The 12408-nt window shown below is 40.3% G+C and overlaps 1 protein-coding gene across 6 annotated transcripts in view; it reads left to right on the top strand.

The window, feature by feature from the left end:
* Positions 1-12408, top strand: part of SNAP25 (synaptosome associated protein 25) — an 85467-nt gene that overhangs the window by 25181 nt on the left and 47878 nt on the right. The window contains exon 1 of one of the 6 annotated variants that reach the window (XM_086701687.1): positions 8287-8375. The exons of the other annotated variants lie outside the window; for them this stretch is intronic. The gene's annotated coding sequence lies outside the window, so the exon portion shown is untranslated. Of the gene's footprint in view, positions 1-8286; positions 8376-12408 lie in introns of those variants that run through there. 6 annotated transcript variants of the gene reach the window in all.

Genomic DNA, 12408 nt, shown 5'->3' with positions numbered 1-12408 from the left:
AGTTATTTATCGAGCATCTGCCACGTCCATGCACTGTGCTGGCCTCTGGTCCCGATCTGGTTAATGGCAGGTGCTCTGGCGTAAGACCTAGGGGAAAGCTCTTTATTCTTTCTGTTCCTCATTTCTTTGTGTCTAAAACAGGGGTGATGATAATAAGGTTGTAAGGATTCGCACACACAAAGAGGTTAGACACAGCAAGTTAATGGTGTGTCATCTATGGTGCTTCTAGGCACTCAAGATGGAGTAATTCATCTAATTAAAATCTATATGACCCAAAAGGTAGAAAAGCATAGGCAATGTCTCAACAGCTAAGGCAAGGACTTTCTTACTCCCTAAAGCTGCAGAGAACACCCTGCTTCTGCCCAGATTACTGTGCCTGATGACTCATTAATTGATGGCTATCAGCAGATCGGTAAAGATGTGCCACCAGCAATCACTTGGGCAGATTGACAGTGACATCTGGGTTCAGCCCTGCATCGACTTTTTTTTTAGCCTCCTGAAATGAAATGGAATGACAACATTTTATTTTACCAACTACATTCTTCCTGTCCTGGCCCACAACTTCAGTATTCCTTTTTAGACCAATATAGACATTAACCTGAAAATAAATTTCAGCATCAATAGAGGAAAAGACTAAGAATAGAATTACTGGTTGTTCCTGATATGCCATATGAAAAATTTATATTAAGTCATGCTTCTTTCTTTCCTCTTGGCCTATTTTTTCTTTTATTAAAGGATGTGAAGACAGCACCTTCCATTACCGATGTGCCTTCCAAGCATGCTTTATTTCTGCTCTACTTGCTGCCTGCTGCTTACTCATACTGATAGTTCAACTGTCTGTAAAGTTCCTAACATAAAAGAGTGACAAGTTTGGCTGCCGGGTATGGAAGGCAGAACAGGATGATGACACTATAGCCAACTCTTGAGGTATATCCAGTATATCAGTTAGCTTTCACCAGGTAACAACTTCCCAAATGTAGTAGCTTCAAACAGCATTCATTTATTTAGCTCAGGATTCTACAAGTCAACAATATGAGCTGAGTTCAGTTGAGCAGTTTTTTTCAGTCTTGGTTCAGCTCACTCTGTGGCCTGTTGGTGGGTCAGCTGGGAACCAGTTGGTCTAGAATGGCCTTAGGTAAGATGACTTATCTCATGAAGATCTATCTCATGATCCACTAGGCTAGTCTGGTTCATTCACCTGATGGTTTTATGGATATCTTAAGCCCATGCCTGTGGTAATGAGGCCTAAGAAGTTGTTCTTCCTGATTGATTACATGGGAATGATCAGACTCACCCATGTATGTTCAAAAGCCAATACAAGGTATGCTTGGCTATATGGAAGGGCATGGGTATAGGGAGACCCATGAGGACCCATGAACTATTGCATAGCCAAACATAACACCTCATCTACTTCAGTTGTTAACATTTGCCCTCCTTCAACACAAATCATTTTTATAGTGTTTCTTCTGGTTATAAAAGTAATTCATGGTAATTGCAGAAAAAAAAAATGTGTAAAGAAAAGTATACAAAAAGAACAAAAATGTTCAACAATGATCTGATGGTTCAGAGGCAATAATTATAAATAAATTACTATATTATATATGGTATAACATTGGCTTTGTTTTTATCTGTACTTAAATATCCAATGATACTATCTGTTGAGCCCTACATTTCAGGCCTTCTGTTCCTTTACATGTGTTACCTCATTTAATCCATACAGTAGCAATGATTTTTGTCATGAGGAAAATAAGTCTCAGAGAGGCTAAACACCTTGCCTGAGATCACACAGCAAGTTAGTAGTAGAGTCAGCATTTGAAAAACTGCAGCCGCACTCCTTAAGCCACTTTTTTCTTTTAATGTTTAGTTTTGAGAGAGAGAGAAAGAGAGAGAGAGAGAGAGACCATGAGCATGGGAGGGGAAGAGAGACAGGGAGACACAGAATCTGAAGCAGGCTCCAGACTCTGAGCTGTAAGCAAAGGGCCCAACGTGGGGCTTGAACCCACAACTCGTGAGATAATGACCTGAGCCCAAGTCAGACAATTAACTGACTGAGCCACCCAGATGCCCTTCCTTAAGCCATTCTTAACCATTAGAATCTTCTGTCAGTCATCGTATTCAGTGTTACTCAAATTTCAGTGTGCATCAGAATCCCCTAGAGGGCTTGTTGAAACAAATTGCTGAGCCCCGCCTCTGGATGTTAAGATTCAGATGGTCTGGAGTGGGGCCTGAGACTCTGCATTTCTTTGTGTTGTGTTTTTTTTTTTTTTAATTTCTTTTTTATTTTAGAGAGAGAGTGAGAGAGAGAGAGGGAGAGAGAGAATCCCAAACAGGCTCCATGCTCAGCACAGAGCCCAATGAAGGGCTCAATCTCAAGACCGTGAAATCATGATCTGAGCTAAAATCAGAGTTGGACGCTTAACGACTGAGCCACCCAGGTGCCCCTCTGTGTTTCTAACAGAGTCGCAGGTGATGCTGATGCTACTGGTCCACGAACCACACTGAGTAGCTCTGCTCACAGCAGAATTTAGTTATGTAATGTTAATTCTGCTTCACAGATGGAAAGACAGAAGTTCAGAGAGGTTTAGTAAGTAGGTCATGGACACATAGCTGGTCAACTCTGTTATTTTCTTTGTCCAGTTTACTCTCATGGAAAACAATGAGTGGGCTTTTCTTCTCTTGACGCTGTAGCACTCAAGGAAATGGTTCAGGGTTTAGATGCAGCCTCTGTGACAGTCAGGCATTTCTGTGAGATGCAAAGATTGCAGTTATTCCTTCTTTATTCATTCATTTCCTTCATGAGGGGCTCTAGCTGGGAAGCCCTGGGATGGATAATGCTGATATTTAACTGTCCTCATCAAAAAAGATCTAAAAGGGAAAAAAAATGCATGAAGATACTGCCTTTTAAAGCTACAGAAAGAAACATGCTCCAAAGACTTCTGTGCTATTTTTAAATAGCAAAGAACCTGGTAGTATTTTGCCAGGTTTCTTATAAGAAAAGGAAAACCCCTCCTTGTAGTCACCAAGCTTTCATGATGTTCCAGCTAGATGGAGTATAGCTTTTGTAGCCACGTAGGATGAGCTGATAGCTTTCTGGGTGTCTGTCCTCACAACTCAAAGTGTGGTCCGGGGACCAGCAGAATCACCATGCGACTTGGTAGAAATGCCAGTTCATAAACCCCACTCTAAACCTACTCGATTAGAATTTCTGAGTTTGGAGTCCAAGAATCTGTGTTTTTCCAGGCTCTCCCAGTGATTTTATGGAGAACCTGCAGAACTAATTATTTTGCTTCCCAAGGACAGCTGGCCTTCTGGAAACTTCTGATTCTGCAAGTCCCAGACTCATGACCATCAGGATCACATGGAGAGATTGTTAAAACAAATTTGGGGGCAGCACCCTCGTACTCCAATTCAGCAGATCTAGAATGGGGCTCATGAATGTGTATTTCTAGCAAGTTTCCTGGGTATGCTGACGGATGCTGCCACTCTTGGACCATATGCTAGCTAGCACTCAGTTAGCCAACATTCTTCATAAAGAAAAACAAAAACCTGACTTTAACTTTCAAGACCTTTTTAAGATCTCTGATTCTATACTTATGTTTAAAAATGCTGTTTCTTTAGTTAGGGAACCCATTTTCTTCAGACAACTACTTACCTCTAAAATAGTCTTCAACCAAAATCCACAAACTGTTTTGAAATAGAGCTGATTCTGGTGTCCAGGGCATTTCTAAAGAAGCTGGTCAAGTCTAAATAAGTGGAAGAGTGTAAAGTACAGCTTCACGACTTCAGTGTTGGGAGATATTGATAACCTTCCATTCGCTTAGACCCAGAGCCCACCGATAAACGGTGCATGGGGATACATTTTCTGGGTGTATTAACCAGGCCCCCACAAAAATAACATCCAGCTGGCCAACAGTAGTCTCTAAATTCTCCAAAAGAGAAACCTTCATATGTTTTTCTAACACTTGTATCTGCTCATAAGCCTTCAGTACCAGTGAATGAATGTATGTGTGTGTATGTGTGTGTGTGTGTGTGTGTGCATATGTATAATTTCTTAAGTTGCTTATTGGACTCTCTAATAAATATTAACATGTTTACATTAATTAATATTAACATGAGAACATATTGCCTCAAAAATGGTCAAAGGAAGATTAGTGCCAGAAAGCTGCAGGAATAATTAAGCAACATATATATGAGTGCCTACTCAAGTTTGAGACACAGCATCATGTCAAACACAAATGTTATGAAGAAGTATGAGCTATGATTTTTGTCCTCACATTATTTACTCCATGATTTCTGTGTACTAGCCACTGGTACTAAAAGGGTGCTCTTTGAGAACCTGCCTAGGGTGGTGGGGGATGTAGATAACATAAAGAGACCAATGTAGTACAAGGTGAAAACTGCCAGGCCAGGACACCTGAATCCAGAGGAGCCATGGCCCAGGCTACCAGCCTCCTCTGGGAGATGCCATTTTTACTGAATTTTGAAGGCCGGATGGAAGCTGGCCAGATAAGGAGGGGTGATATTCTGGCAAACAAAATGACAGGGGTTTGGAGGGTTACAAAGTTAAATAGGTAAGCAATTTTCATCAGGTTTGCTCCTGAGGGAGCAAATGATTAATAAGCATGAGATCTGATTCCTTGGAAAATGTTAAACAAACCTACCACTACCTCAGAAAAGCAACACATAAATCTATTTGAAGGGAGTGATGTTTGCACTTGTGATTAAGGCAGGCTAACCTTTCCTGGTGGCTTTTGTCTTAACATTTTGTTATTCATGAAATCTTTCATTTTTATCACATCCCCTCGAGGTTCTAGCTGCTTGGACCACAGACCCAGAAAAGCCTGTTTGTCTATGATACCTACCTCCTAGAAAGCAAATTTATGGAAATTTTAGATATTTGTATAGCTATGGAGAAAAAAATCTCAAGTATGGTGGAAGAGAAAGAACAGGAACTCAGGGAGACTCAAGGCACAAATTCTCTGGACACAGTGTATGCCAGGTCACTCCACCAGTATGTACCAAATAAGAATGAGGGAGAATCACAGACTTGCTTTCTACCATGGCAGCTATGATCTTCTAGAACCATCTAGAGCTCTACCATTGTTAGGTGGATAAAACAATTGTGTCCTGATTTGCTGTCTGGAAGGGCCTATGGACGAGGACACATCAACTCATTCTGAGATGCACATATGCAAACTCAGTAGTGACAAAATACAATTTCCAGAGTTAAACCATGACTCTTCTACCAACATACAGTGAATATATGTCAGGGGTTCACTCATGTCATTAGTGAACCAGGAGGCTGAAAAGCTCATTCACAGAGCATTTGAGGGACAAAGATTTATATAGACAGTCAAGAAAGGCATAATAATATGAATTTCTCAGCTAAGTATGAAACTGATTAATGTCCTATAGGGCAATAAAACTGTAACACTTGGGATTATCTTTTCTACCAAAGAAATCATTTGCATCTCTACTGAATGAAGGTCATTTGCTCAGTTTTCTATAAGGTAACATCTAAATTGATAGTCTGGTCTCTAATTGAGAGTAAATAGTAAAAACTTTTGGGAGTGATGGATTTATTTATTACCTTGATCCTGGTGATGGTTTCATAGCAAAGTACGTATGACAAAATGTGTCACATTCTATGCTTTAAATATGTACATTTATTGTTCATCAATCATATACCAATAAAGCAGTTGAAAGAGAAAGGAAAAAAAATAGTAAGCAAAACAAAAGCATATTCCCTCAGAAAATTAGATGATCCTTGGATGAGTCTATTAGACAATGTTTTTGTATGCTATAGAAGGATGCTATAGTCCTTTTGCTTCATTTCTAAGTTTTTGATAATTTTTCTTGACACTAATTAAAGCAATTGATTCTATAATAAAAGAGATTTAGGTTTTGGTTACTTGCTAATTGTGTAACCTTGGGCAAAATATTTAAGCTTGCCTAAGATTTTTCCATCTGAAAAATTCAAGATAATAATGTGCTCCTATGTCACAGGCATATAACTAGGATGAAATAAAATGGCACATGTGGTGCTTAGTAAAGAACCTGGTGTATATTATATTAAGGACCTAATAGGGGCACCTGGGTGTCTTGTTCAGTTAAGCATCTGACTTTGGCTCAGGTCATGATCTTGTGGTTCATGAGTTCAGGCCCCTCATCAGGCTCCGTGCTGATGGCAGAGACTGCTTCTGATCCTCTGTCCCCCTCTCTCTCTACCCCTCCCTGGCTCGCACTCTCTCTCTCAAAAATAAACATTTTTAAAAAATAAAAAATAATAAAATATAAAAAAAGGATCTAGTAAATGTTAGCAGTTCTTAATTATTGTTTTCAAGGAAGAAAGTAGCTGAAGACCCTGAATGAGACACTATGGCAGATAGAAAAACCGTAGACTAAGAATGAGGCTCTGTGGATACTAAGAACTGCGGGATCACTTCCCTTTACCCATATCTCTCATTTCTCACCTATTAAACTATAAGAAGAGTAGACAAGGGTCAAAGTGGGATCTAACTTTTAAAGTAGAATTCACTCACTGGGTCTTAAACTGAATATTGATGGGATTCTGGTTTCATCTCATTCAGAATCTATTCATAAGCACTCAGGGCTGAATGTCCACAGTGATCAGTGGCAAAGACTCTGGATTCAGGCTCTCTAGCTTCAAATCCCAACTCTGCCATTCAGTAGCTGTGGAACTGGAGGCCATCCACTTAACCCCTCTGTGCCTTGGTTTCCTTTCCATAAAATGGAGACAATCAAGGCACCTGTCTCACATAGAGTTGCTGGGACTGTTAAACTGTGTTATCACATCCAAGGATCTAAACAGGCCTTGGCAGACACTAAGCATTCAGTGATCATTCCCTATTATTAGGGCCTTTGGATGAGTGGCCGAGTATCCACAGGTTGTGGACATTTAGCAAGACTGAGGACTTTTTGTCGAACTTCTTAGAGTGATGAAGATTGAAGATGTAATTTTTACATGCAGGGCAATTCCCCTTTGGAATATCATTCAGTACTAACTCTAAAGGTATATTTGGGGTTGTCTGGCAGTGTGTGCAGTTTAATGACCCAAAAACGTCCTGTGATCTACGTATCACCCACACCCTGGGACTGGAAAAAATGTGTTGACACCTAAAAAGGGTCTGGCCAGGCAGGTTTCGGGGTGACCTGGCCAGGCCTTCTACCCTGCTGACTGGCAAGGTTCCATAAGCAGGATGTGCCCTCGTGTTCCCACAGAGTCCACAGATGGCTTACCACCTGTTTTGGGCAAGACATCTTCTCTCTAGTTCTGAGAACTAGCTTGGCCCAGAGCTGCAGGAAGATCTATCCCCAGAGAGTTCCTATAGTGGACACTGTAGCCCCCCATGACATCCCCTTGGATCCTTTCTACCAGCCCACTGCTCAGATTCTGTAGGTTTTGCTGCTAAAGGCAACTTATGACTTTCCCCATGCAAAGCATTGCCTGTGTATAACCCCATAGAGGATTGCCTCATCCTTACAGGTTTCCAGAAATGCAGGGAGTTTTTGTCTCCCGGTCCCATTGAGTGGCTTTCACCAATAACTGACTGGTCCAAAAGCCCAACACACTGGCCTTGAGGTGGGATGTCCTCTAGGGTGTATTTTACATATCAGAACTCCCTGCAGAATGAGATTATCTTGCTTGGCTTCTATCCCTTTCTTGGTTGACTGCCTCCACCCCCTCCCTGGTCTCCCAGGGCAGCAGAGTGGGTTGGGATTACTGGAGTTTCCCCAGTAAACCTCTTGCACTCAGATTCTTGGCTCAGGATTGACTCCTGGAAGAAGACAGCCTAGGGCTACCTCTTTGCCTTACTCTCACTGCCAGTGGAGAAGTGTCTTTGGGAGAACTTGTGGAAGTTCCTATAAATCTAGGGCTTGTTTTGAGCAGTTGGCCCCATCCTGAGCTGCTTGCTTTGTAAACACTTTGAGTACTGGAGGGGAAACAGGAAAGGACGTCTTGGGGCTTACAGCGGTAAGGGAAACAGCCATTCAGAATCCTCCGAAGAAAAAAATCATGTTTTTAAGGCAATGTGTGGGCGAGTTAGGCCTGCCTTCCCTGAGGCTTTTCCCATGCTATGGGAGGTCCCAGAGCCTCAGGAACTTCTGAGATACAATCTGCTATGTGCCTCCTTGACCTCAGAAAATTTTCCTCCACCTCCTCCTTCAGATCAGCCATAATAGGGGGTCTGAAGCTTCTGTTTCTTCATTTTAGGTAAAAGTTTGCTGAAGCACACTAGGACTCTGCAGCACAGTCATCTGCTAGCCAAAGGTCCTTGAAAAGACTTGGAGGGATCCCTTCCCTAGAAGGTGTCGACGCAGCCCATAGCCTGGTTTTGGTAAAAGACTTGAAGGTCTGCTTCTTTGAGTTTGTGAGGTTACAGAGTCCAGGGGGGGGGCCCTTGAGTGAGTATAATGAACACAACTGCCAACGTGCCAGATTTCCAAAAGTCAGGATGGTCTAACATGGACTCTGGTGCCAGAAAGCACTTCAAAGGTTGATCACTAAAAGGGCCCTGGCCATAGGTGACACCCTTAATTCTTGTCCACCATCTGGCAGTGTATCCTTCAAATAAGCAAATAAGTTCTTGACCAAGACAGAGGCTGGGTAGGTGAGGGTGAATGGATCAGGGTAAGCTCTCCCCAGTTTCTGGAACAGCAACACATACTCACATACACACACCTTCCTCTGTCTTCTCGGGGTTATGGGTGAAAATTTACTGAAGTCAGCTGTTTCTGTTTGTAATATGCAATCACTAGTGGTCTGTGTAATGCCTGGCAGTAGGAGAGGCACCATAAAGTTTTCTCAGACACAACAAAGTTAAAAAAGAGCAATAGCTAATGAAATGCAACTCATTAAAAAACTTAGTAGGTAAGTCTGCCTTTCCTCTGATCTAACAGAGGCATCTTGCAGGTGACGGGGGAGAAGATTGGTGTCCTATATTCATTGAAAATGTTTCTGTTTTCTTGAGTGTAATCTGGCTTTGATGACTTCGGGCTTCATTTAATGATTTTCAATAGGGCTATTAAGCATAGGTCAATGATATTATGCTGACTGTAGAAATAATATTAAAAATAAATAAATATAAACAAAAATACATAAAAATGGATCTCACTAAATTCAGAATTGTTAATAAGTCAGTCTGGGACATTACATAGAAAAACCTTTCTTCAGAGATAATGCAAGGTACAGCCAATATTACACAGGAAGAATATTTAAAGTAGAACAGATGGATTTAGGCAGGTCTGTTATTGGCAAAGCTACAAGCTGCTTGCAGGCAGATTAAAGCCATCTTAGAGAGGATGAGCTTTCAAGTTGTTTTTCAACACCTAAGAGTTCTGTAAGGGAGTGAGTGAGAGTTAAAACCACAACTAGGGGCGCCTGGGTGGCGCAGTCGGTTAAGCGTCCGACTTCAGCCAGGTCACGATCTCGCGGTCTGTGAGTTTGAGCCCCGCGTTGGGCTCTGGGCTGATGGCTCAGAGCCTGGAGCCTGTTTCCGATTCTGTGTCTCCCTCTCTCTCTGCCCCTCGCCCATTCATGCTCTGTCTCTCTCTGTCCCAAAAATAAATAAACGTTGAAAAAAAAAAAAATTAAAAAAAAAAAAAAACCACAACTAGATCACTCCAAGAAATAGCAATGGTTAAAATTGAGACAAGAATATATTCAAAATCGTTTGTTACTAGTCTCAGTCTTTTTCATGTGCATCTGTAAGTCTATCCACTATTACAAAGTACAGTTAACTAGCCTATATTTTTTTTAAAAATTAATTCCAGCATAGTTATCATACAGTGTTATATTAGTTTCAGGTGTACAATATAGTGATTCAACAATTCTATACATTACTCAGTGCTCCTCACGATAAGTGTACTTTTAATCCCCTTCACCTGTTTCACCATCGCCCCACCAACCTCCCACCCTCGTAACCCTCAGTTTGCTCTCTGCAGTTATGAGTACTAATTTACATATTTTATGTTACATACATTAATGGAGAAAGAATGAATTATTCCACAAATGACATTGAGAAAAGAAGCTGTTTGGGGGAAATCTCAAATTAGGGATTTAAGTCTTTCCATATACACACCAAAATAACTTTTAGCTGTATTAAACTTAAAAATGCCCTTTGAGGGAGACTTTTAAAAATGATTTTTTAACTGTTCTTGGCATATGCAAATATTTCATAAATAAATAATTGAGGAAATCATCAGTTAAAAAGTATATATTTATAAGCCTTTGTAGAAATAAATGTCTTTAAAACATTTATTTTCAGGGGCACCTGGATGGCACAGTCAGTTAAGCGTCCAACTTCAGCTCAGGTCATGATCTCACTATCTGTGAGTTCGAGCCCCGCATCGGGCTCCGTGCTGACAGCTCAGAGCCTGGAGCATGCTTCAGATTCTGTGTCTCCCTCTCTCTCTCTGCCCCTCCCCTGCTCGTGCTCTCTCTCTCTCTCTCTCTCTCTCTCTCAAAAATAAGTAAACAAAAAAAATTAAAATATTTATTTTCTTTGCCCTATAAATCCAATCCCGGAAGTCCATTGTAAGGAAATAATCCAAGATGTAGATAAAGTTTTTATATAAATATGTTCATGGCAGTCTAGCCTATAATGGGAAAAAAAGAAAGGGGAAAGAGAAAAGAAAACATAGCATTAAAAGTCCAGGAATAAGAGATAGCCAGATAAATCATAATACATTTATATGAAACACAATACATTCTTTTAAAATAGCATTTGAGGGGCACCTGGGTGTCTCAGTCACTTAAGTGTCTGACTCTTGATTTTGGCTCAGGTCATGATCTCACAATTGTGAGATCTGTGGGGCTGAGTGGGAAGCCTACTTGGGATTCTCTCTCTCTCTCTCTCTCTCTCTCTCTCTCTCTCTCTCTCTGTGCTCCTCCCCCACTCATGCTCTCTCTGTCTCTTTAAAAATAAAATAAACATTAAAACAATTTTAATGGAATTTGAAAAAATAAAAAGTAAGAAAATGGCATCTGAGCAATGTTTAATGATTTTAAGTTTTTTATTTATTATTTTTGAGAGAGAGAGAAAGAGAGCAGGGAAGGCGCAAAGAGAAAAGGGGAGAGAGAATCCCAAGCAGGCTCTGTGCTGTCAGCACACAGCCCCATGTGGGGCTTGAACTCATAAACTGTGAGATCATGACCTGAGCTGAAATGAAGAGTTGCATGCTTAACCGACTGAGCCATCCAAGTGCCCCAAGCAATGTTTAACGATTAATGAAAATTTTCAAAGTATAATTAATAATAAAAGAAGAAACAGGATAAATATACCTTAGTATGATCCTAATTTTAAAATAAATTTATGTATACACATACATATATTGCTTCTAAGTAGTACAGTGGTTTCAGTCTTGATTTATCTTAGAATCACCTGAAGAGCTTTAAAATATACTGCTGCCTGTGACCCGTTCTCGGAGATTCTCGTTGAATTGGTCTGGGGTGTTGGCTGGGTATCTGGAGTTTTTGAAGCTCCTCAAGAGATTTTAATGTGCCCCGCCATTCCCACACCAGGTTTGAGAACCATGGGCATAAGATGTTTAAGATGCTTCACTAAGTGCACTAGGAGAACACATGAATATCCACTCAGCCTTCTGGGGCAAAAAGTTCAGCTGGTGGCTGCTACCAAATATAATGGCATAGTGCCCAAAGAAAAACTCACTCGTTTCTATTATTGAGAAAAATTATCCTAAACTAGGAAATAAGGCAAAGGATGGATGCATATCTAATGGACCCACTCAAATATTATGTAATTCTCTTTGTTTAACTTACTATTAACTTTTGATTAGGCTCCATACTCTGTGAAGTTACATGTTTCTTAACTCGAAGATTTTTGTGTGCTAATTTAAAGGATTATGTGTGGTAAAAAAGACAACTATAAAAGTTACAGTTTTATTGCCCTATAAGATATTAACTAGCTTTGTGTCTAATTTGGCAATCTCGTTCCAGCATGATTATATATGAGTTAACTTTGAACCAAATTTATCATCTTATTGGTTCCCTCATTAATGAGTGAAATAAACCTTTGACACATATTCACTCTATGTTTTTATAAGAATCATGTTTTTAACTTATTGAAATTGTACCTTGAAACTAGCAATGATCAAACACACATTCAATAACAGAAGTGAACATGGACACTCACACTGGGTGGAGACTTATCCAGCATGAACATCTTACCATTTGACCACAGAAAGCTTCCTTCTCTCTGATATTTTCGGTACATGCAAAATAATAAATAATAATAATAATAATAATAATAATAATAAATAAAAATCCCCAGGCCCTCTGCCCACAAAGGCTAGTCCAAAGTGCTTCTTCAATCCACTCCACATTAATGATAGTGAGTGTCAAATAGAGTAACTAAAGAAGCCAAA

Source organism: Puma concolor, chromosome A3 (genome assembly GCF_028749965.1).
Source record: "Puma concolor isolate L17-30 chromosome A3, mPumCon1.1.hap2, whole genome shotgun sequence".
NCBI lineage: Eukaryota > Metazoa > Chordata > Mammalia > Carnivora > Felidae > Puma > Puma concolor.
Note: the sequence above shows the minus strand (reverse complement) of the source record. Positions and strands in the feature narration are given on the sequence as shown.